This window comes from Columba livia, chromosome 4, assembly GCF_036013475.1.
Source record: "Columba livia isolate bColLiv1 breed racing homer chromosome 4, bColLiv1.pat.W.v2, whole genome shotgun sequence".
Lineage (NCBI taxonomy): Eukaryota > Metazoa > Chordata > Aves > Columbiformes > Columbidae > Columba > Columba livia.
In genome coordinates, this window is record NC_088605.1 from 8,056,246 (window position 1) to 8,083,397 (window position 27,152).

General features: G+C 39.5%; 1 long non-coding RNA gene across 1 annotated transcript; it reads left to right on the forward strand.

The window, feature by feature from the left end:
* On the forward strand, positions 1 to 26,333 carry LOC135579460 (uncharacterized). The gene is made up of 4 exons (XR_010472607.1): positions 1 to 258; positions 2,662 to 2,789; positions 5,687 to 5,783; positions 22,885 to 26,333. It is a non-coding gene; the product is annotated as an uncharacterized LOC135579460 (long non-coding RNA).
* Positions 26,334 to 27,152: the final 819 nt, after the last annotated feature.

The window sequence follows — 27,152 nt, forward strand, 5'->3', positions numbered from 1 at the left end:
TGCATTTTACCTTTTTCCCCTGCCATCTCAATTTCTTTACTGCTTCTGTAAGAGTTCCTTTTATTTTTAATCATTTGATTATAGCAAGCTGTACATATTCTCCAGCACTACAAATCCTTCTTCATACCCTGGAACCTTTTTCTAAACTACTCATATGTTTTTGTAGCCATCTGGAAGAAATTTAAGAATATAAGACAGATTCTTCAAAATGAAAGACAAATATAAATAAGCATGCAGAATACAACACAAGCGGCAAAGGTAGGTTTTGACAAGTGTTCTTTTCCTGTAGTATATCAGATGTGTTTCAGTAATAAATAATAGATGCATCACAGGTAGGAGATTAGAACCAGCAATACATTTTGACCTTCTAATTATCAGTATCTGGGGGGAAGGGTTGTGGGGGTTTTTGTGTGCACACACATGCAGGTGTTATATCATGACAACGCCATAGGGCAGAAACTTCTGCTGTAAACCGGTACTTTTGAGTTCTGTGCTTTCAGAGGGAGAGAATCAGAACTTCTTTTCGGCTAAATTCTGATGTTTTTCCCCAGATTGGAAACATTCCTGTTAATTTTCAACACACAAATTAGAATTTAGAGGACTACTAATTAATTTACAATGATTCTTTCAAGCAGCAGGCGAATTAACGTACCTCTTGCTGGAGTCTGAAATCCCTTGTTAGACTTTGAAAATAGCTATCTGAAGATATATAGCTGTAGCTGAAATATTGCTGTGTGAAACTACTGCCTCTGGGGTGTGTGCATGCATCATTGCTTATTGGCCCTGCAGAACCGAAATTAATAATACTAGACTTAAAATTTTGCTGTATATACATTGCGCATACGTGTGTGTGAAATGTGTTATGCAAACAGTGCATGAGACTGGGCTGAGATGGGGGAGCATGCTGTCCTTTCCACAGCATCTATTGAAAGGAAGAGTTCAGATGAGGGAGCAAAGCCAGGATGGAGACATGATCTGCCATATTATAATAGGATAACAAAAGTGAGGGAATGGAAAGGGTTCTGAGGCCATGAGAAGGCAGTGGGAAGCCATTTGACAAGCTGAGCATGATCTCTAATACTAGCAGAAGAAAATCAGCCTGGCTTCACATACCCTGGGGGTAGCCAAGCCATCGCTCCCATCTAATCATCAAAGACCCATGATATGGCTGTAAGCACAGGGCTCAGTCCTGCATTCAGTAGGACAAGTTTACACACTTCTTTCCACTGCTGCCTTAGGTGAGTCTCAGTGGTCAGTGCCTCCCAAGGCCTAACACCGAGTAATAAGGATAACTTACTGTAGGGTTTGTAGTTGACATTCTTTGTGGCCATGTGAGAACAAAACATTGGTGACAGAACACTGGAACAGGTGACAGAACACTGGAACAGGCTGCCCAGGGAGGTTGTGGAGTCTCCTTTTCGGGAGACATTCAAAACCACCTGGACACCTCCCTGTGTAACCTCATCTGGGTGTTCCTGCTCCAATGGGGAACTGGACTAGATGATCTTCTGAGGTCCCTCCCAGTCCCTAACATTCTGTGATTCTGTGAACAGCCACATAAATCCAGGTTTTCCCTGATTTACACAGCTTCCCTACACAAGGGGCAGTAGATGGCTTTTTAAGTCCCCTGTTTAGTGGTGGACTTGGCAGTGTTAGGTTTACATATGCCAAAATCTACCATCACAGTCATATGAAAATGGGCAAGATTCAGTCCTGGAAAGGTGCTCAGTATGTGCATAGTGTGAGATTACAAGTTCAAATGCAGGTACAGAAGAGATTTGTCACTGAGAATTTCTTCCCTAATTGTATCTCTTCATTAGTGAGAAAAGACCCTTTTCTTCCTGTAAAGCAGAATTTTAAAGTTGGATATAGCACTACTGCTGTTCCCTCCATTAAGAGTTTGCAACTGGACACTTGGACTGATGGAGTTAAACCGGTGCACAGTCCAGAAAGTCCGAAACCAAAGTTGTTCCTCAACTGGAAGGACTGTATCAGAGGTAGCCAGGAACAGCAGGTAATCTGTGAGAGCTTATCCATGGCCATGGAGTCATGCCTGATGCTTGTCTAATAAAAACGATAGAAATGACACACTCGAGTGCTTAAAATTAGTCTTCTCATTTACACTGTGTCACATCTATCTTCGAGGATGGTTTTTTCTTCACTTAACTCCAGCTGTTTGACTGTAACTCTTCTCTTTGCTAAGCAGCCAAACTCCCTCTATAGTCGCAGGAAATATCTGCACCTCCCAAAGGTGATTCACTGTCTTCCAACACTGCTCTGAGACAGGCAGGATGAGTCATAGAATCATTTAGGTTGGAAAAGACCCTTAAGATCATCAAGTCCAACTGTAAACCTAACACTGCCAAGTCCACCATTAAACTATGTCCCTAAGAGCTGCAACTACAAGCTTTTTAAATACTTTAAATACCCCAACCACTTCCCTGGGTAGCTTGTTCCAGTGCTTGATAACCATTTTGGTGAAGAAAATTTTTTAATATCCAACTTGAGACTGTTTCCTCTTGTTACTTGGGAGAAGAGACTGACACCCAGGGTACAGAAATACAACTTTTAGAAAGTAAAAGTTACGTAAGATGAACCTAATGGTGCTTTTTCAGAGTAGTTGCACTGATATTTTTCACTAACAAAGTGTTTTTTTTGCAGAGACATGGTTTATTATGAACTGGAGGTGTTTTTGGAGACATTATGGAGGTTCCTTGGGCAAAGGAGGCTCTGAGGACATTCCCGCATGAGACAGTTGTGACAGGGATTTTTCTGGAATGTCTGTGCAGGTAATTCAAAGCTCCTGTATGTCCCACCATTTCAGCAAGAGCGTGTACTTTGCTCGTGTGAAACACTACATACCTGCACGATGGGGTCATCCAGCTCTGGCTGAAAGCAGCAGGTTCCAACCCATCATAGCTACACGCAAGGGGTAAAGTAGCAAATGGGTAGGGTATGAAATGAAATGCATAGACTGTCGGACCTTTAGAGTTTGTCCGCCAGGGAAAGGCCACTCGCCTCCGCTTCTTGAGGCTTTGGCAGCAGATACAAGGCTGGGGGAAAGCCCCACTGGCAGCTAGGCTGGAGAAGACCTAGGAAGCCTCTTCCAGCTCTGATTTCCATGCCTTATTTGAGCTTTGTAGCCAATGCCATGCCTTTCTGCTGCTGTCACGTAGCCTGGAAGCACATTTACATTTTCTGAATAGGGCAATTAGTGCTCACTCCTTTCCCTGTGTCACTTGCACCTGGTCTCCGACATTCGTGCCTCATCAGTACTAATGGCCCAGCCATTAGTGCTGATTACTGGTCATTGTTTCTATCCCACTGACCCCCCTGATTGGCAGAAGCACCCTCCTGCCTTCCCCCGGCACAGAGCCTGACGTTTAATAGCCCAGTTTAATACCAGAACCTCTGAGTTCATAAATAAAACCAGACAGGCCCTACCTATATTTTATATTGCTAGTGAGAGGTGAATACATGCTTTTTTGATTATGACTAATACTGCTGTTTATTATTTTTATTGCAATAGTGTTAGGAGGTTTAAATATCACATCTTATCTAGATGCAGTACAAATTCATTGGAAAAAGATGGTTTCTGTTTCAGGAAGATGATACTCAGTGAGGATCTGGAACAGCTTTCTTCTTGGACAGGTAGCAAAAAAACCTAAGGACTCTTAAGAGAGAGTTCAGATAGTTTATCAGATCATATAGTGGGTACCTTAATGAACTTGGTTATGGTGACTTCAGAGACCACTTTTAGCTCTATGTGCTTATGTTCTGTTGGGCAGAAACCACCCTACTTTCTGCACATCATGCAATAAAACCCTGGTGTCTTCTGTATTACAGAAGAACTTTAAAGAGAATAAATGTCTTTAGTATTGTACTTCTTTCACTCTGTTGTCCTGCTTCAGCCCGACAGTATGATCCCTAAAGGGCTGAAGTCCAGGCACATATGAGTAAGAATATAAGGAATTCACCTTTGTTTTGCAAAGTCATCTATTTGGGCACATATAATAAAGACACAACTGCAAATTTCCTTTCAGCCTCAGCCCAAAGGTGAAGCAAAATTTTAGCCAAGTTCAACTGAAAACAAACTTGTTCCTCCTGGCTGTGTTTGTGCTGCTTTATTCCAGCCATGCACCGGCACCCAGAAAATTCTCTTCTGACAAGCCTGTTCCTCTTGTGCTGTCCACAGCCTGACTGCAAGTGTGGGACCATATAAGAGGATTCCAGCCCTCTAAGGCTATTAAAATAACGCGCACAAAGTTGGTTAAGCAGCTAATCTTCTCAGGGCCTTTCTGGAGGGAAACCGTCTTTTCTGAAATTTATGCTGGTGTTAATGTAAATTATCTAAATGGTTGTTGTCTGAGGTCCAGCTCTCTGCTCCACCTGCTGTTTCAGAGATAATTAAGCCCTATGTTAAGGCCTTTTTCAAGACTTTCCTGTATACTGTGTCACAGGATTTGTGCATGTCCCCTGTGTTGATTTGGATTTTACCTTGAATGAATAATGTTATCTGTATTATAACTGTCACAGATGAAAAAACAACTTCTACAGATGAGTGAATCCATTTGTTGGTTTATGGATCCCAAATCCTCCGGGGCCACAAATCCATCTGTCATCGCTGAATGCTTGTGTTTTATTTGGTGCTGCGAGTCAGCTGACAGGTATTAAAATGCACATGGAAGTGGACAGATCTTTGCTGACTTCCCAGCACAGGAGGCCCATGGGTGTTTTTATTGCAGCACATGCAATGAAACAACATAAAGCCAGGAAATCCACTCCTAGGGGATAATACAAATTGTCTGATCTAGTAAGACATCAATATTTGGTCCATAGGCCTTTGACCTAACCATCTGCCTAGGTCACCCTAGCCCACCATTTGCTTCCTTTTCTTTACTGCTCTTTTCTTTCCAACTGGATACATCTCAGGCAAACCACACTTTGTCGGACAATTTCTTCTGTTCCCCTCTCCTCTTTCTTCTTCTCTGTCTTTACTCATCCATCCTCAATTCCTTGATGATGCTAGTGTACCACAGGAGGAGCCAAATTTAAAGCTGCTGATAAAAAAATGATGAGGGGAAAACATTGTTGTAGCAATGTGAGAATTTCTCTCTCTGTGGTGTTTTCAACTGATAAGAACCCAATTTCTGGTCATCTGTTCAATTTTCTTAGGTGAACACTACAGTACTCAGTTCAAACAGTTAAGGATTGACTCAGCTGCCTCATCATTGGTGACCAGTGCCATCCAAGATTCCCTAGAGCATCCAAAATGTGTCACTGGGCAATGAAACCACGCACTTTGGATGAGAAGTGGTGTTCTTTCCATGCAGCTTTAGGCACCTACTTTAACTAGTTGCCCTTCCAAAGCTCTTTCTAGGATCTCTTCAGATGCTGAGTCAAAGCAATTTAACTTGCTTCTTGCTCTGCAACACTCTCAGAGGAGCTGCCTAAGAAGAAAGCCCAGTTAACTAAGTGAAGAATCTAAAGTTGGTGTGCCTAATCCCTGATTTGACCAGCCCACACACATAAATCATCTAACCTCAGTTGCATTGTCTAGAGTAGAAGTAAACTAATGCATTATCTGAGAATGTTAAGAGCCCAGTGTTGATAGATTTGAAGATAAGCTCTGCAAGACTACAATTTTTTACAAAGCTTTGCTGAATCATGTCTATTTGGGTATTAGGTATTGGTTTGGCTATCCATGGTCAGCACCTGGTGTCCTGCAGAACGAGATGGAAAGAAGATTGTCTTCCTACAGAGAGAAGCTAACCCACAGCCAGGTAGGGAAAATGTATGCCCCTTGCAAATCCAATTGCCACAAAGCCTCACCTTTTCAGACTTTTTGTTTTGGTTGCTTTGCCAGTTACTGTCCTTTAGTTGCTGAATTTTGAGTAGAAGAAAGGCCCAAATGACCCATTCAGATGTTTGCCCTTCTTTGCTGACCTTTCAACTCGAACAACATACCCCTATATTAAGAACAAAGGTTCTCTCTTCTTCTGCAGAATCCATCTCATCCCAACAATCCCTGCATTTACAGCTTCTTTATTACTGCTGGTTATTGTTTAAATAAAGCATGCATTCTGATAAATAGCAATTGCTCAAACATAAGCAGCTTTAAAGGCAAGAAGTAGCCCTTCCAGTCTCTAGATGAAGAATGATTTGAGATGAATTGATGTGTTCTGACTGGTGAGTCAAAATAATTCAGGTTTTTTTCCCCCCAGTGTTAAACCAAGTCAATTTTTTCAAACCATATTTGATATCTTATTGTTTATTTTCGGTCAGCAGACAGCAATTTTCAAGAACTGCTCTTGATATACAGCTCAGATATCTTACAGGTCACATGTCATTCAAGAAAGGTCAATGATTCATTTAAAGTTTCATCATTCTTCACATAAACAGGCAAATATCATTTCATTCACAGTGCAGGCTTTTGTGGGGGTGATAGGCCTCTGTAGTAACAGAGTCTATGTAATCTTATTCCCTGCCTAAGAAAGAGTGAATTGACATTATTATCATTACCTTATCATATATCTCGGATGCGCTCCCAGTAAAAGTATGTGCACCTAAACAGAATTACATTTATAGTCAATTCTAAGGAGTTTTTTAGATCTCTGTTTCTTGCCTTTATTTTTTCTTATCATTTGGAAAAACTGAAATAGTGTTACACAATTATACCTTCCTGGCTTGTTCAGTCAGAATACCTAAAGGCAAATATCACAATCTAGCAATAGTGACATATACATCATTGGCAACTGATTTGTTACTGTTTGCTAGAATTAAATCAAGATTTTCACTGTTGTTGATTCCTTTAGAAACAACGCAGTAGCAAATGCACATTTTAAAAAACAACTTTCTTATATTTGAGCAATAATCCCCAATTTAATTAAACCTGAAAGACTTTTAAGAAATAAGATGCAGTTTTCATAGGGTAAGTGATCTGTCTTCTATTTTCTTTCTGTGCTGTCCTCAGTGAAGCATTTCAAGCTGGTAATTTCACCGAGTAGCCTTCACAAAATAAATAATAATGCCAGCTTCTCAGTCTGGATCCAAATGAACTTGCCTAACCATCATCTTAAACCATTTTAGTTGATATTTTAGAAGTAAGTTTCTTGTCAGGAGTGAAAAAGCAGATTTAAAAAAAAAAAAAAAAAAAAAAAAAGTAATAACTTTTTTTCTCTAAAATTAAAGATGTTTTTTAAAAACATGGCTGACTGCTGATGTCCTACTTCCATGAAAGATCTCCAGGTGCAGGATTGAAATGAGACATTCCAGTCTTTTATCTGGGCTTTTGGGTGAGTTAGGCATCAAATGAGACTTTGGAGTGTGTTTCTGTGCCTAGTTCCTGCACTCCGGTGTTTTGGTAGGCATCTGCGGCATCTTTTGAAGTCTAAACACTTTTCAACATCTCTCCCTTCTTGCTTGACATCACCCATGGACATTGAAGTGCTGGAACGGGTCCAGAGAAGAGCAACACGACTGGTGAAGGGACTTGAACATAAGACCTATGGGGAGAGGCTGAGGGAGCTGGGCTTGTTTAGTCTGGAGAAGAGGAGGCTGAGAGGTGACCTCATCACTCTCTATAACTACCTGAAGGGAAGTTCTAGCCAGGTGGGGATTGGTCTCTTCTCCCAGGCAGTTAGCAAAAGGACAAGGGGGCATGGGCTTAAACTCTGCCAGGGGAAATTTAGGCTGGATATTAGAAAGAAATTCTTTGCAGAGAGAGTGGTCAGGCATTGGAATGGCTGCCCAGGGAGTTGGTGGACTCACCGTCCCTGGAGGTTTTTAAACTGAGATTGGACATGGCACTTAGTGCCATGATATAGTTAACGGACTAGAGTTGGACCAAGGGTTGGACTCGATGATCTCTGAGGTCTTTTCCAACCCAGTCGATTCTGTGATTCTGTGATTCCACCAGTGCAATGATTTAAAGGGAAGATGGGCACTGACAAAGTTTTGAAAACTCCAGCCAGTATCTTCCGTCTCATTAGCTGTTAAATGTCTCTATAAATCTGGCTGTTAGTCTCTACAAGTTAGTGATGCGACTACTCTCAGCTGAAGAAGAGGTTTGCAGTGTGTTCTGCACCAACTGATGATAAATGCAGAAGTGCCATCAACAGAAGTTACAGAGATATTCAGTTAAAGACATCACTGTACAATTCACATAGGTGGTACAGAATAGAAGATGAGTTAGTAGTAGCAGTGAAAATTTCCAAAGGTACTCAGCAAGCAGACATTTCTAGTGAGATTAAGGAGTCCTATTTACTGATAAGTGTTGAAAATTCCAGCTTGTGGTGCAAAACCATGAGTTAATATTTTTATTCTTGATTCTGTTTACATTATGGAACTAGATTATTTATTGCTTGAAGCTCTCGACATCTCAGTTTTTGAAGCAATACAAGAAAGTAAATAATATAATGGAGTTCCTGCTTTAGTGTTGGGTTCTTATATCTACTTAGAAGCTTCTAAGGGTATTGCCACCTTTTGATTTTTACCACCATATACGAGTGTTCATGGAAAGGTAATTGTAGAAACTATTGCTTAGAGCTTATACTTGGCAGTATTCTGAGCTACCTGCCAGTATCTAAAGGGAATAATAGGAAAGTCTTTCCACTAATACATTGTGATGTGTTTCATCCCTAGACAGTGGGGCTGATGTCTTTCCCACAACAGCCCTGGGACAAGCCAGATGGGGCTAATTTCTTGGTTATTGGAATTCCTCAACTTGTCATTGTACCTGTGTGCTCCTTTCTACATGTGTGGAGATGAGCCTTTTATTACATAACCCAACACACACAAGTTCTGTGGAACTCCTGTGAAGAAGGCAGCATTTACCTCTCTCATTTAATTCAGGAGAAGATCAAGCTAAAGCTTACTTGCACTTTGGCAATTATCTGGCATGCAGCTCATATGTGAACTTCATTTGTGGAGGAATTAACCTCTCCATTCATCTTGGAAAGTGTTGACAAGACAGGTCCTTCACTGAGAGGGAGAGAAAGCTGTTTGCATTTTGCAACCTGACAGTGAAAATGGCTTTGCTAACAAGGAAAATAATGAATTTGAGAGATTGAGCATAACACATCAAAAGATTTTCACTTCATGAATTCTTTAAAATGCTTTGGAACAGTGATCCTCTTTTTTAAACAGTTGTTTTAATTTCTCTTTGACATTCCTATTACCTGGGAAGGAAGACAGATTGTTGAGTGGCTTGAGATAGAAAACCTCCTCCTTGTCCTCTAGTGGCTCCTTGCAAGATCTCTGTGTGTACCACTGGGGGCCTTGTAGGCAAACTTTTCTGACTGAGGGGATCCAGGTATATGTGCGTATGTGATTTATAACAAATTTTGCAAAATTTTATTGTTGACATTTTTCCACTCTTCAGTTTTACAACAGTATCAAAGATGTACTGCAGACTGCATTAAGGAGGTTGTTCTCTAGTAGAGCGTGGTATACAGGGAACTTTTGGCAGACAGAAAACAAGTAATATAACCCTTTCCTTCACTGGAAAAAAAACAAAATAAACCAACAAAAAAGCCAAAATAATGTCAGGGACTTTAACTTAGGAAGAAGTTAGTGGAACATTGGGTTAATTCAAACCCTCTGAGATCATAGTCATGTTCATGAAGAGAGTGACTTTGATTTTCTTGCTCTTGCTTTTGTCTGACTTGGGAGTGATGCTGAGCAGGTCCTAGGGGATACCACACACTAATCATTCCTACAAACTTCAGCAAGGACCAAGGGCATTCACCCACTCTCGAGGTGGAGTGTGGAGATTCACCAGAGCCCTTCCTGCCTGTGCAGAAAGAAAACCCATGACATTGGCTTAGCACAAATCTGACGAAGTTGCCGTGAACATCATGAAGGTGCTGCCTCTGAAAACAAATTTACCTTATTTATATCACTTACAGTTAGTGATAAAAACCAGCACACAAATCTGAGACTATTTTTTCCCCCAAACTTGACCATTCCTACGTGGTGTCAGTAGGATTCTGCCTTCGTTCTGCTGCCTCAGAAAGAGAAGCAGGCTCTGAGAAAGTTTAAATATTCCTTGCTAGAACTATTTCCTCGTGACCCTCTTCAGAAACTAAACTAGATAGAAACCAGTAATCAGGATCCTTATATTTGCTGTCTTATTATAGAGCTCCCTTTGTATTCTTGGGCTTTCTTTTTACTTTTATATCTCCTATAATCCAAAGGGCCTATGGACCAAACCAGCAACAGGGAAGCTGGGGAGAATTTGTTGCCAACTACAGCTCTTGTTTGGGATGAAAAATTGTTTGAAACTGCCCTGCTTTGCGGGAAGGGTCTTGTATTACTTTATTAAAACTGCTGCTCTGGAAGTAGTTGTCTCCATCCATTGATGGGATGGAGGATGTGGAGGTAGGTGCCATGCTTATCTCCAGCTGCAACATCAAAGTAACTGAGGGTATAACCTAGCCCAGAAAAACGTCCACTGAAGGAATTTTAGGTTCTTAGAGGGGAAAGCTCCTGGCTCCTGCTTGAGCTGGGCCAAGGTATCACAGATTCCTCTTCTAAGACGTTTCAGCTCCCAGTGCTGCAATGTGCTCTTGGAAATGTCTGGGCATGCTACTGCTACCTTCCCTTGTAAAAAAACAAAACTGAAGCCTGTGTTTCTGGGTCTACCAACACTTGGGCTTTCAGCAAGTATCCATGAAACTACGGCCAAAAAGCGTCTCCCAGCCCAATCAACTGCTAACACTTGTTGGAGCCATCTTTATTATAGTTACTACAAGCGAACAGGATTGTGCTTGAGGCCTGAAATCCTCATCTCACTTATGGCATTTGTATGACACGGTGGTTGCTTGTGATGCAATTCTTGCTTTGAATAAAAAACATTGGAAATCACATTTCATGCTTGAGTTGTGTATTAAAAAGCTATTAAGATTGAAAAGCCAAATACCAAAAAAGAAGAAAATATCAGTATTAATCCAATGCCTCCCTAGGAGGAAATTTCCTAAGATGAACTGTTATTTCTAGGAGCCATTCTGATTATTTATTCTCATGGATGCTGGAAGGCACACTCTGCATGGGGTCAGGGCTGCATGAAGAGAAATGTAGTGGCATGCCAAGCTGGAGGACTCTATCTCTGCCTTGGAATATGTTCATGACACCAATCAACCATGTCCCTGATATGCTAGTGAAAGAGTGGTTAACTTGAAGCTGGGTAAGGCAGCAGCCCCAAAACTTGATCAAAGGAGCTGGCAGGGGTTGTTATTCCAACCATAACGAACTTCTGTACAAGATAGCAGCTTCTGTTGAGTTCTTATGTTATCAGTAAGAACCATCAATTACATGAGCTGCTCAGTGGCATCTGTCCCAGGCAGCAAAACAATTATACAGAGTATGGCAGTGACCATGTATGCTTCACAGCACCTGGAGGACCTTCGCGAGTGCCAGGACCTGTGCCACAGGGCTGAGAACAGGTTTTGATGCCAGGTGGGAGCTGAGAGATAGAGAACCTATGGCTGGGAAAGTAGCTGAGAGGGTAACAGAAACCCTCAAAATGTGTCTTGGTTTAGGCAAGTGGAGACAGGAAACAGGCAAGGGAAACAGGGTAGGAAGACACTCTTACATTATATTCCAGGTCAAATTCCCTTTTAACTTCCTCTATAATAGAATCACAGGTCTCAGATATTCAAATATCCCTAAATACAGGCAAGCAAGGTGATAATTCTTTCCTAAGGATGAGATGAGGATAATGTGTACTAAACTAATAGCAGGGTGACCCATAGAATGACAACAATAAAACACAATATTGACCAGCTGCTCCCTTTGTACTGAATGAGGTGGGGCTGATGGGGAAAAAGCAGATTATTACTAAAGACTCTGTCGTGATGTGCTGGTGACCACAACATGTCAGCTCTGACATTTCCCACTCTCCAAGTGCAATTTTTCAGACTGTTTCATGTTGTGGTACAGACATGTAGACACATGTAAGTAGTGACATGTGCCCACCTGCAGAAGCATGTGTATTGGAGGGTTAATATTAATTGTACACATACATGTGACACTATTCATGATATGAGTTCTATTCAGTCAAAGCCAGTTCTGTAATTTCAAGGCTTGTCTTTTGCTTTAAATACAAAACAGGTTGTGTAACATCCAGTAAAATCCTGATGTTAATAATCACCAGCAAAAATGTGCATTGCTGTAATGCATTTACCTCAGTGCTTTCCAATATGGTACAAACACACATTTTTATCTGAGCAATGCTCACCTCTCTCAGCTGAGCTTCTGATCCTAATGGTGCATTTTAGATGCACAGCTCCACTTGCTTAGAGTTCGTTATTTTGGGAATGGTGGCTTAAGGATAATTAGTCTATCATCATTTTTTTGCCCCATCAAGTAAACGTGTGTGAACACATTTTGCTACTGAGTCACATATTTTCTCCTGATGATAATGCAAAGCAGAAAGGAATTCAGCAGAAACAGAGAGGGGAGACTAACCCCGAAGGATGAATATATTAAAATTATTAAAAAGTCACTATGTTCCAAATTCATAAGGATGCTACTCTTAAACTGAAATGTTACTTCAAAATGAAAAAACAATTCAGTTAAATCAGCTATTTTCTTGTTCTAGTTTTGAATTGCTTGAGCTTTTCACCAAATATACAGAAGCCTGCATGTATACCTACATATGCACTCACAGGGAAAGTTTTTAACAGTGTATTACACACAAGAGCAAGCAGCAGATTGCTTAAGATTACCCCGACATCCTGGACCAGTCTTGGAGCAGTAATATCTTCATGTTTGCTGTCAAGGCCCGTCACCCCGGCTGACCAGCAGGGACGCTAAGGCAACCCACATTACTCAATCAACTTTAAGTGTTATAAATACTGAGGACCATAAAAAAGTACAATGTAATGATGACTTAAACAAACCCAATTCATCATCCCGGCTGCACACATATCATTTCCCTCAGGGTGACCAACCAACCAGAAGTGAATGTAACCCAGGCTAGACTCAGATTCTATGTTTCTTCATCAATTTGACTTTTGGGTTTATTCCCCTCTAAAGAAAAATTAAAAATATCCCCATAAAAATGAATAAAAATCTCACAAATCAAACACAGCTCAGCTACCTGAGTCCTCTTTTTGTTGTTGTTGTACTCATGTCCATGCATTTTGCCTCTAGTGATATAAAGGGAAACCCTTCAATTTAAAGGTCAAATGGGGGCTGTTTGTTTTAACTCAGTCAACCATGGCAATGGTATTCACATATATTATCTTTTGTCCTTCAACAGTTGTTAGACTTGTAGCCAGAGGGGAGGTTTGGCAGATTCGCTTGCACTGATTTTTTTAAGATATAAAAAATACTAAATTTCTGCAGTTAAGTGTCTTTGATTGAGTAATATTCTGAAAATCAAATCAATACCAAATCTGATTTTCAGTCAATGATAAGGCACATTCACCAGCACTATTAAAGTTTATTACTTTCATTCATTTGAAGAGGAAAGCTAAAGATTCACGATTCAGTGTGGCCTCTTCCCTCTCCTACCTCCACCCTTTTCAGTCTCCCCTCTTGATTTTATGGTTCCCCTTTTGCTAATCATGGAAATGTCATGTAAGAGCACAGTTAGTTATTGCTCCACCTTTCAAGTCTCATACTTTTACCCCAAACTCCCTCTCCTTTTCGTTAAAGGATTGCAATTAACAGGGTGGGCAACTCAGCAAAACTAGATTAAAGAGAAATAGTGTAATGTGCTATTGAAAGCAAGGTTTCAGGTACTTTTCATTTCCAAACAACTGCGGGAGCAAGCCAGTTTACATGGACTGAGATTAGTCATTTTTTGTCCTGAATTGCCATGCATGCTTTTTCTGCTGTGGAATTACTGCTGCTTTCCTCCCCTACATTTTAAATCAGACATTTTGTAATAGGTACAGAAGCACAGCTTGCAGAGTTTAGGTCTTTTTCCATCCTGTTAAAATGAGATGAAAGGAATATGGTAATCAACAGGGTTGGAGCTCTGTAACTGGTGCCGAAATTTGGCTTTGGCCTTTGCTTGTGTCTGCAATAACATCAGACTGTTTGGGATGCTTCAGTATGAAGAACTGTGCAGTGGCTGTTTGCCCTGGAAGTTCTCACAACTTTTTTCTTCAGACTGGAAACTTGACCTGAGCTGAAGCTGAACCTTTCCCATGAAAGTTTTTAATGTACAGGTATCCTCTGGCAAAAAAATACCACCCAAAAACAAAACAAAAAGCAAACAGTTTGCTAAAATACTAACTTGTTAACGGACCTGAAAAAAAAGCCGTTGACATCCTTTTCCCCAACGTTCATATAAAGAAAATGTTAGAATGAGACAAAAGCAGAAATACAGATATTTAAGTTTGTTTTCCTTAGAAATTCAGGGGGAAAAATGCTACTTTTCAGTCCTTCATCTCTGGAGGTGAAACACCCTGTTCCCTCTGTGAAGACTATAAATACTTCATAGCCAGACTGTTCCTTTTACTCAGCATCTGCACAGTCTTTAGCATGGGCCAGATCTTGGTTCTTGCATCTGCCATCATATATGCTCTGCAAATAATGTAAATCTAGGCTTATGCTGCAAATCACTGCACTGTTTATTTTTATCCATGGGCACAATGTAGAAGATGGGTGAGACACAGTTTGAGGATAAGTTTTTAAGAGACAGGAACTAAAATAGAACGGAGAGGCTCTTTCAGAGCCTGCATACTCTACTGACTTGTTTAGTGGCATTTTCATTTTCTCTCTGTGGAACTACATGGACACAAATCAAAGCACTTGCCAGGAGATTTTTTACTATCATGTGGATTTCAAAAGTTCTTACTCTGGTAAACTTTTAATTGCTTAGACAATAAAAACAAAGTGCTTTCATATAGGAATTTGATCAAAATGTTAGAGTGGTTCTGGAGGTCTGAGTTGTCCCTAAGACAGAGGAAGCACAGAAATTGTCAGTTTCTGTCCTGGGGAAATACAAAGCACAGGCTTTCCCAGACAGGACAGACTGACAAGTCCTGACGGACCCACAGACCTGCCCAAGGCTGCAGACCTGCAATGTTGTCTCTTCACCCCCAGGAGGGCTGATCAGTTTGTGAGGATGTCCATCCATCTGCTTCTCTGTCCCACCAGCTGTCTCATCCCTGGTTTTGTAAAACAGTCAATTTATTAAGAAAGCAGGAGCTAAGATTACACAATTGGTCTTTGATAGGCAACAAACCTGGATAAATACGAATTAATTAGGGAAGTGATATTGCAAAACACCTGAGATCAATGTGTTTTCTTACCTGCCTTATGGAGGGTATGCAGCATCTCATGAGATACAGCTTGCAACAAATACTCTCAAATGGTCGTTTGCACATTATGGAAACATATTTACTCAGTTTCAGGCTGAAGGAGTTTGGTGTCTTTGTTGTTCTGGGTAATAATTACCATGATACACAAATTCTGCTTGGCATTTTTTCCATATGTCCTATCAAGAGCTAGCATCAAAATTTGGATCTGAGTGCCAGGCTGAAAAAAAAAATTCAGAAAAAAAGGCAAAGTTCAGCTGGTAGAAACCAAACTTTGCAACTTCTGAATAAATTGAATAAGTTTGTGGGGTTTTTTAATTGACCTTGGAATGAGAAATAATCCAAGAGGGATGAGATGTGCTTTGGACAGGGTTTGTATTATTCATGTGTGTATTTTCCTTTCATGCCATTTATTTTTCACTTTATCTAGATTTTCTGGTTCCCTGAGTACCAGGTAACTCTTAGTGATTCTTTAGGATCCGAGCAGTTGCAGCTGATATATTCTCCCTTGAGCTGTGCACACTGCGGTTTGTATCAGTACAACATTTGGCAGTACAACAATCTGGCAGCCTGCTCGCTATCTCCCATTTCTAGTTCTGTTGTATGACCCAGCCCTCTGTATCATTTGCACAATCCCCTAACTGATATCCTCCTCTGGACTTTAACCATCCATTCCTCTTGGTTATCAATGTCTGCTTCTGCGAGAAGACTGATACACTGGAAAAATACTTTAAAAAGTCAGATTTCAGGATGCACTATCTCTAATAGGGCCATTATTTGTTGTATTGCTATATCCTCCACTCTTTCTGTTTCATACTCTTAGAAGAGATGAGTTTGCATGGTAAATTATTGTCTTGAAGCCAGATGGCCCTTTACATATCTTATTCCTCTGTGATTTTTCATTTGTTTGAATATTACAAAACTTTTTTTGCTGTACAGCTAGCATGTTTACTTCTAAAGAATGCTGAGCTTCCCCAGACATGTACAGTAGTTACATTACCATTTTTGTCCTTCATCAGTTCTTGGACTCATAGCTGGAGGCAAAGATGTTAAGATTTGCTTGAGCTGAGCAATACAATATTTTTGTTCAGCTGTGAAGTTGATTAATAATTTGGAAATTAAATCAATATATTCTTTGATTTTCATTACAGTGGGGTTTGCATGTAAACCTTTTGTACTGACATTCCCAGCCTGAGTAGGGAAATATAGTAAACCTAAACTAGCGGGTTTAGTGTCATCCTCCCGTGACACTGCAAAAATGAAATGAAACTCCAAGGATTAGCAGTTCGATAATATATGCTGTTTCACTTCCTTGATTATTCTTGATTTTCAAAGTGGAAAAGGTTTGGAATGCTTCCTTTTTGCAATGCCAAGTATGAAGTAATTTATATATTACAAAATTACTGACGCCTTTCTGTCAGACAGTTTAGATCTTTTAGATAGCCATTTGAAAATTAAAGCTCCAAAATTCAGTGTTCTTTGGTGGCTAATAAAGGGAAATCTTCAGAGTCAATTAGTGCTCTAATTGTTCAGCAACGCTACAGAAAAAAAACAAAGTAAGTTTACCTGAGTAAGAAAATGTCTTAAGAATTCAAAATTGAAATCAGTGAGAAGATTGAAATTTCGAGACTTTTGGTAAAGTCCTACGTAGTTAATTCTAGTTAAATGTGATTGAAAGCTTCACCTTGAAATTCTTGCTGGTGTAATTTATACAGTAAAATTTTTGGAATGGAAAAGTCTTTATAATCTTATAAACACATTGTGTGCTCTAAGAAGGATCCTTCAGACTTTGCGTCTGACAATAGCTCCCCAACACCAGCCAAAGCTGGGACAGTCAGAACTGAACATTTCTGCTGCTGCAAGTGTTGGATTTTACTCCTGCTGGCATTTCATATTTTCAGAAACGTGTAGTATCTGGGTACATAGGAGAAGCATTAGACAAGTGTTGCAATGTACCTTATGTAGTTGACAGAGTTTACTGCAGTCATTAAATCTCACAGACCCTGAAGGAGGCAGGATTAGGATGCAAGATGTACATCCACTCTCTTACAGGATTGACAGTACTTAAATCCAACTCTGCTTTTATTTTACTTCTGTTTATATGGCATTCAGTGTAATTTAAGGCTATCTTCAGGCTTTAAATGTACCAGATTACCAGAAATCTATTTAAAACAGTAGCCAGTCTCTTCATTTTTCAGTCTGAACCCAAATGAATGTCCTACCTTCTCTCTCATCAGTTTTCTGAAGTAGGTCATGAAGTTTAGGAATGAGACTTCCAGCTTAACAAATTGAGGTCTATTTGGAGAGGAAAAAACTAGAGCTGCCTTTTACACCATGGTGCTTTGCCTTCCTCTTCCCACCCAGTTCTGCAAAACTACTTTTAAACATTGTCATCTGGCAGTTTTCCCACCTTTTGGCCCAAGAACATATCCCAGCTGTACTCCAGCTGCATGGTACAACTAAACCTAGGTGATGATATGAGGCCACACTACAGTCCCTCCGTTAGTCATTAATTTGGAAGACCAGGCCTCTGTACCTGTATTTTTTTGTGTAACATATGTCATTTTATGTAAAAGTATGTCAATTGCCCCTGTAGTTCAGATGCTGCTTTAAAAAAAATGAGGCAGTCAAAAGTAATCAATAAAATCCATCTCCTGAGTTCCTCTGAATCCAACCATGAACAATGTCATCATGCAGATCATCATCACTCAGGCAAATTCTGCCAACTGACAAAGCCTTTTATGAGGCAGAACCTAATCTAAGTTTACCAGGCTTGGATTGAGGTAATTCAGCAGCATAAAATGTCCAACTGTAGTTACTTTTGTGAAATCACAACCTGCTTCATTGGATACTAGTGTATTTCCAGGCACTTCAGTGGCCAGAGCTACATACAGAATGAGCAACATTTCAGATGTTGCTCCATTATAACTAGCTGAGATGTAGCTTAGGCAGGATCTTGCTTAATAACTTTGTTCCAGAACATTCCACTGGGTCCCTAAAATTAGTCCCAAATGTCTGCCCATGTTCAAATATCTCCTTCTTGGATAGGTTGCCTATCCATTGGCAGCTGCCTTTTTCTTTTATCCCAGTGCCTCTTTTGCTTTACCAGTGATACCAGTCTCACCTTTCTGACACTGGCTTCATTAAAAACTGCAGGGTTGTCTCCACACTGCTCTTTACTCATGTCTCCAGTAACCTGCTGCACTCTTCAAGTCTCTGACTGCATATGAAATTACTCAGTCAAGAGTTGGTTGATGGGGAAATGAACTTGGTTACTACCAACCACGAGTGGACTTGACTAGAAGCCCACCTAAAGAGTTCTAGGTATGGCCTTAAAATTTAGGGAGAAAAACAAATGAAAATATACGTCCCCTTTCTTTTTCTTAAGCTCTGGCCCTTCAAAATGACCTCTGAGACCCTACAAGAGGATAACTCTAACTGCACAAAGATCAACTTTCCTAAGGTCACTGCTATGTTAGGTGCTTATGTTTGCATTGTCCAGAGGAGATTTTAGGCTCTCAAACCTCTTAGAAGTTCTCTGGTTCCAGCCATTGCACACTTTTAGCCTTCCCCACATTTATGTGAGGTGATGGCTCACACAAAGAGAAGCAAGGGGATTGAGGATATTCATTTTTAAGGGCAAAGGTGGTATCTTCACATGTGTTTACACAAAATATAGCACTACAGGGCTCTAGTCAAGAATGAGATTTCCAAGTTATGTTGTATTACAAACAAAAAATAATAAGAGAGAATGGGTAAGGGTAAAGGGAGGAGGGGGAAGTTATGATTAATTTTTATCAGACTTCCTTCTCCTTTCCACGGAACAGTTCAATGTGAAGTCAAAGTTCATTGACACGTTCTCTGTAGTCGGTGGGATGATTGTTTTATATTAGCCATTGACTTGGCCTGCATTGATCCCTGAGAATGTATCGCACAAATCATTTTGCACTAAACTGCTGAATCGATGAAGAAATCTCCTGGAAAATTTATATTAAAAGTCACTGTTTGCCTAAATGAGTTCCCTGTGCCCCATATTGAATATTTTGCTGATGAATTGAATGAGTTTAAATTTGAACATTGCAGACCCATTAAAGAATGAATTCTTAAATCAACTTCTGCCATTTATGATTGAAATGAGATTTCCCCTGCAATAGACTAGCTGTTATATAAATCAGTTGTGCATTTTATACTGTACCATAAACAAGATATAATTCTTTTAAATACACAACAGGTGCCTTAAATCTTTTGATGCATCTTGTATTTATCTGATGTTGATTTTAGTATATTTATACCAGGTAACTAACATGGGTTTGTAATAGAATATAGTTTCTGAAGGTTAAAGAAGCCATAATCTTTGTTCTTAAATGCAACTGAGTTTTCAGGGTTTATATTCTACATCACTGTTCATGGATGAGATCTAAATTTAATCTAAAATAAATAATTGTCCCTTGCACTATAAAAAAGCAAACCATCCTGAGTAAGATTATGATTAGGGCAGATATGACTTCAGTGTGACATAGAGGAACATTTTTTCTGCTATCTAGTTTTTAATATTGCGGTGAGTAGTTGAATTTCTTTCCACTAGGACTCTCTGCACCTTCAGTGACCTCTGTATTTACTGGCTCAGGTAAATGGCTCAAACTGATATCAACATTAGTCCATGAACTGATCCAGTTTTGAAGTTACACCAGACACAGGATTTTCACTGACACTTTGCTGGAGTAACTGGTGTCAGGGAAGCAGTTCTCCAGTTTTTCCACAATTACCAGCTTTTTACACAGATTATGCTCAGCATGAGAGATTCTTGTTTCCTAGTCAAGCTCCATGAGGAGGTCACTGCTGGAGTCAGACTTGATCGTCTTATCTCATGGGATGTTCCTTCTGTTTCAGAGTTTGGATCTCAGAGGAGCAGTAAGCTCCAAATCACTGCCCTCTTCCCCAGGGAACAGATTGAAGGGGACATAAACTGAGACTATGGGGGTCAAATCAGCAGCTGGAGTGAATCAATGCATTCTGTTTTATTTGATATTTAATAATGGTGCCAATGTGAGCTCTATGTATCCAGCAACTTTTTAATAGACAAATATTGCCAACAAAAACACAGGAAGAGTCAATGAGCTACAAGTGAGGAACAGCAGCTGAATTGTGGATTAGCAGATAGGCAGGCCTGGAGCTTAATTTGACATTGCTCTTTTTCTGTCCTATATAACGTGACATATAGAGGTGCCCACAGTATAAAATTAAAAAAAAACAAAAGTGCCACCCCTAGGGGAAGGACCATAATGAATATAGAAAGTTCAATAAAATCCAGAAACCAAATGAGAAATGCATATTTTCACCATCTGTCACTTCAGGACAGTGTATTTCTTCATTGATATTGCCTCAAAGACACCCTACAAGTCAATTCTGGGCTCTGATGCACAGAGGTAGGGCCTCCAGTCTAACCCTTCTCCAATGTTGGTCCTCACCTTCCTCTGCCCATAGCTGAGCACACACTGGATTTGCCCTGTGGGCTCACCCAGACATCATGATGACGAGCCAAAGTCAAACTTCAAGGTATGCTGCAGCCACTTCTCCTCAGTTTGGATGTGACTCTTTTCCTACAAGCATGGCACTTTGCTTAGCCAAACATGCAGAAAAGTTGGGCACAAGGCACTATGACTGTTCTTTGAAAGAGAAAACCTTCCTGATTTTTGTCCCAGTTTTGCCAGTAACAGGGTTCAGAAGCAGCTTCCAAAGTAAAGTTATCTTTAAATCACAGGTGTTGCAGAAGGGCTGGTATTGCTCACTTTAACCAGGTTGTAAAATCTCACTATTGAGGCAGTAGTAGCTAATGTTTCATCCCGTGGCTTCTAGTGTTTTCATGTGTCTGTGGGACTCCCTCATCCAAGGACAAACATCAAGGGTTTTATAACTATCAGTTGATCATTTCTGCTAAAGTAGGGGAGGTGGATTCTCAGCAAGATAACAAAGGTGTTATCTCTATCCGGGGAGGATATAAAGGATATCGGAAAGATAACATCTAATTGAAGATTCAGCTTTCCAAGTGTCAAATTGTTTTGATGATTAATTGATTTACATAGACCGAATTCATTCACAGAGCAAAATTTTGAGATCTTGCTCCCTGTCTTCTTCTGTGGCAGCAATAAACATTGCTGTTCATTTTCTTCAAAATAATAAATTGATAGACTAGAATTGGCATGGAAGATGTTACTGAGTTTTAGCTCTTTGTCTTCTAGACATAGACCACAGTAGGTCCCTAATGTCAGTAAAGGTGTGATTTAGGGATCCAAGCCCAAGACTAGGAGCCAGAAAAGGTCAGTATCTAATTGTTCTGCCTTGGTGTTGAGAGACCAAGAAAAGGAAGAAAACACAATGGCCTCAGTCAAAGCTGTTGCACAAGACCTCTTTGGTTCAGTTTAAAAGAGGGATGATGGTGTTTATTTGCTTCCCTCTGAGGGATATTGTGAGAATTAATTAGTTCATACTGGCAAAATGCTGTGAATGTCAAAAATAATATCTAGTGAGAACGCAGGATGAAGTGGTGTGGAAGATTAATGAAGATAAATTTAAAATAGCTTTAAAAGTGAAATGTTACAAAAACATCAGTGAATCCTGTTGTAGTGAAGCTTTATTGCAACCATCTCAACAAGTTGTTCTGACTTTAGTGACAGCATTGTCAAAGTGTTATCAGCAAAGTCCTTTTATTTTGACAGGAATTCGCTTTCAAACCCATCTGCTGGTAACACCAAGCCAACTTTTCAAAGGCCTGGTCAAAGGCAGAGACATTTCTTTTCTCTGCATTTCTCTCATCCTTATCTTTTAATTCCTGAGGACTGATTGACAACATGCTTCTCCAGAAGGACTTGGTGCTGAGAGCATCATTGACACTAGCAGAGGTAAATTTGGATCCAGTGCCTTGCTCATCCTCCACCTCCCAAGAGAGTTCCCAGTTTGCCAGCCAAAAGGTTCATCTGGGTTGATAAGTGCAACCTGTCTTCTTTTGGCCAGAGGCATAGGTTCAGTGTAAAGGATTTGGGGTGGCCCTTTCTAAACTCGGTACTGAAAATCTTTCTCTGGAATGACAGAAACAGAGGCTTAAATGCCTTGGCGCAAGAAAGACATGTCACTACAGCCTGTGGTTCAGTCTTCAGATCTTTAGATCTTCAGGGAGGGCAGATTTCAGGTTCACCTTATTTTCAATCTTTCCATTTTGGCAAGGGAAAAGCAACTCAACAAGGACATTGCAGACATCTCTCTTGGGTTAGGAGAAGCCTAACTGTTCTCAGACAAAATAACAGAGCCAGATACCTTGAACTTAAATGTTACCAGCCAGCAGCACGTTCCCCGGCAGGTGCTGTTATCTTAGACCTGTGTATCATCCCTGTGTACTGTATGGATCATCTCAGCTGGGCTTGGCTGCATGGAGGGGTCAGATGCTTGGTGATGGCATGATATTTGTACCATGAAAGTTTTGCTGTTTCTGTTGTGGGTTTGTATTGTTTTGTGTGTGTTTTTTTGTGTGTGTGTGTTTGTTGTTGTTTTTGTTTGCTTTGTTTTAATTATATTTTTTTCCTTATTTTTAAAATTTGTTTTGTTTGTTTTTCAGTTATTTTATTCTGGGGCAAAACACTTCTGTGGAGATGCTTCAGCAGAAGGATCCTTCGTCCATGTTGGCCGTACCACTCTGGAAGATGTAGGTGAAACCATAGCACTGTTCCCATACCGTACCCAAAACAGAATCATAGAATCATAGAATGTCCTGAGTTGGAAGGGACCCACAAAGATCATCGAGTCCAACTCCTGTCCCTGCATGTGACAACCCCACAGTTCACACCGTGTGTCTGAGGACGTTGTCCAGTCTCTTCTTGAACACTGTCAGGTTGGGGCTGTGACACCTCCCTGGGGAGCCTGTTCCAGTGTCCAGCACCTTCTGGGTGAAGAACCTTTTCCTCATGTCCAACCTAAACCTCCCCTGGCACATCTTCCTGACATTTCCTTGAGTTTTGTCACTGGTTTAACCTGCAAGGCTCTCACTGATCCATGGTCCAAGCACTGAAGTAATATAATTTTGCAGGGCCCAGAAAAGGACCCATTTGGGTAATGTCTTTCTTTATGTCAATGTGCAGGCACATAGTACAATTGATAGTCCTGCCTAGATGAAAATAGATACATTTCAGAATAAATTCTTATGTATTAAGCTTTCAGAAAAAGCAGATTTAAGCCTTATCCTGAAAAATGCTGATAATGTTCTTCTAGATACCTTCAATTTTGAATTTTAGAGAGAAAACACTAGCAAGTATTTAAATTTTTCAGACAGGTAGCTTTTGAAAAATTTCCAAGAATTAAAATGTTTCAATGAAATTTGATCATTTTCTGAAAATGTGAAACTCTACTACTACACTTCCAAAAATACATTACATGTAATGAACTACATGTTACAAATACTGAAAGCTGTGTATTTAGGTGATCCTGCCCAATTTTATCCAAATTCTGCTTCCCATTTGTTAACAATTTTTCATCCTCTAACACTTGATAAATTCTATAATTATGGCACTGATGACATTTCACACTATAGGTGCAAAATTAATTTTAAAATGCCGCTTTACTTTTCACTGTGCAACTTGTGACCATTTTCGTGATCACACAGGAAATCAGTTTTCCAGGTATGTGCTCTAGCATGCAGAAGCAGTGAGCTCTACTTTTGCACAAGTTAATTGTCATCTTCATTGTCTTGTTCTCACTAAAGTATTGTCATGTGTGAGTGTGACCTCTGTCAAAAGAATATTCCTGTTTTCTTCATTGTAAAGAAATTCATTAAAATATTTGTGCTCTTTCACAAATTTCTAATTTTATCATGTGTGTATTAATAACACAGATCTTTGCATTTCTGTTTCTTTTATTTTTTTTTTTGTCAACATATACACAAAAATCTAACTTCACAGTGTTTCATTTTAGTTTTAAAAGGACACATTTCTCCAAAAACAACAGAACAAACATTTTCAGATTTTTTTTTTTTTTACAAATTTATAAGGTTTTTTCCCTGAATTTGTCCAAAAAGCATAGATATAATTGCATCCTTTAAAACCATTTTAATGAGAATTGTTAGGTCTGGAAGAATAAAAATGTAAATAACACCTGGGTCTGGAGCCAAATTCAATGCAATCGGACATCATGATGTGTTCTTCATGTAGCTATACCTTTTCCCCTAAACTATAGCTTATTACATACTTAATGTCTTGGCCAAGAAAATAATACCAAGTGTACCAGCAGATTGTTTGGTTGGAGATCAGCTGCAACTGGCTTGAGGCCACCACACTCATTTCATCTGTTATTAAAGAGATATTTCAGCTGCGGGTTTCTTAGGAGAAAGCTTAGCAAATTAACATGCTTGTCCTACTGACGTCTGTAAAATTGTTGCTTGTACATCAGTTTGCGTCATTTAGTTCAGATTACGCATTTTCTTTAGCTTGCATATTTCAATGCTCATTTATACTGGATAAAATGCAGCACAGGGTAAGTGTAATAGTGTTTCAGCGTGACATTGTCCCTAGTCAAATAAAACATGCTTTTTAAGTTTGAGGAAAATTTTCAGTTATATTGTCACTTTTTGAGTGTTAATGATGAAAAAATATGCCTTTTGAGAATGTGTGACTGGCAGATAATTGCTTTCACAGGATAAACTTAGTATCTTTCCTCTTACTGTTTAACATTTCAAATCATTTTACATATACAGAACATTTGTGTCTAATTGGATGAAGGATCTTAATTCCTATTACAAAAAAAAATACTGTTAAATTGATATTACTTCATTGAATTTAATAAAGCCTTTGAAGATCTGAGAACAAAGGGGCCTATTGGTTCTTTAATTAGTAAAGGATTTATTCAATAAGTTATCGGACAAGTTAATTTACAGGACTTAATTTTGCTATTGAAAGGTTTAGCCTCCTTCCCTCCAAAATTGGGACGATGGACCATTCCAATACTGTGAAGGTGATGACCTTGTGATAACCCGTGTGTTCATCAGTCAAATTACTGTCCCCAGTAATGATAATGCCAAAGCTCTGGAACACTGGGGCAGCTAATCTGTATTCAAATTACACTCAATGAAACAGCAAGCACAATTCGAGTAATAACTCACTGGCACTGAGAGGTGAAGGGAGATGTTCAGACCCCTTCATGCAGATTGGACATTATCATACATTTCTTAGGTGTTGGACAGGTCTGCATGAGAGGGTTGTTAATGAAAATATCAATCAAAAACTCTGCTGACTTAATGGTCAATTTAAATTAATTAATTGGAAAGGAAAAAGTTGAGAAGGACAGCATTGATTGTTTAGCTCAAAGCAGTTGGTTGGCTAGGAGAACGAGGTTGCCCAAATAGGACAATGTTTCCTATGTCAGCTGACGCCGTGTGTAAAATCTTAAGTCTGAAAAGACAGAGAAAAGTAGTAGGATGCTGTAATTTGTACACTTTGATACTTTGAATCATGGTTCACTGGGTTTGGGAATGGGGTGCTGAATGTAATGGCATAATATCAACCTTGGGAAGGAAATCGGCAGGCAAGGTAGAAATGGGTCAGTATGCACCAGCTGAGGATATTTGACCCTCACTTTGCAGTCACATGTCGGAATCCTTTCATTCATGAATTGTTTTTTATCCTCACAGCTTGTACTTTCTAGCTCAGAACGTGTTTGTCAGTTTTACCCGAAAGGCTGACTCTTTGGGGGTCAGTGGAAGACTCCTATCGATTTAGGGGAGTGAAAATTTCTGCCTACGTCTGCAATGGGCTCCTCACAAGTAAATCTGTGTTTCAATAAAATATTAAATGCCTGGAAGCATTTATAAGCATTTTCTTATTAATGTGAAAGGAAAAGGATCTGAGGTTTTGTGAAACTGATGTAATGTCTTTGGGATTAATAAAGTATTAAAATTCTATTTTTATTGTGTATTTTGAAAATAAATACTTAAGTGCACCTGCCACAACTTCCTATACCTATGTATATTTATATCTATATTTATAATAAAATATCAGCAACGTTTTATAAGAAAGTTCAATCTATTTTAAAATATACTTTGGTCATTGCATAAGCAAAGGTTATAGCAATTTGGTGTGGGAACAGGCTAAGGCTTGAAATCAAATCAGATCTTTTATCAGATTCCTGTGTTTTGTACCCAAAACATTATATTGGTTTTGAGCTTAGTGCTAAGGAAATAGAGAAAGATTTAGCAAATTCATGAGATGTTAGCAGTCTAAAGCACAATCCAAACTTCCTACTACCTGCATTGGGTTGTGATGTGGGTGCAATCTAAGATGGGAGGATCCAAAATGTTTTTGTAGATACTGGGAATTCCAAAACTGTTACTCCAAAACATTTTTATCCAAACACTCTTTCTTGTCTTCAGCCAACTGTTTTGGTTTGGTTTCAATTTGTTTCCTAATTCTGCTCTTTCTAAATCTCACACTGTCATTTCCATCAGAGCAGAATATAGACATCACTCCAAGTATAATGCAGCGGGAAATAAATGTGAGACGTAAAATGAAATGCAGATGCAGCAGCTTTACTGTGGAGAGAGTCTGACAGGCGGCACTGAGGATGCTTCTGATGTTGTTATCATATCATTATCATTGTCATTCTTTTTATTATTACAAAAAGGATGGGAACAGTAAATTGGCCTAATGAGACAGAAAGAAACCAAAACAAGACAATTAGCCACTAAACACAATATGATTATTATATATTTAAGTAAATTACAACAAGTGGAGCAATACATGATATATTATAAGGGAAATAAAGACACTGGAATGACTTTCTCTTCCTTCTTTTCCTTCTCCACATATTCTTTCCCCAAAGTAGTATTTAAATTATAATAAG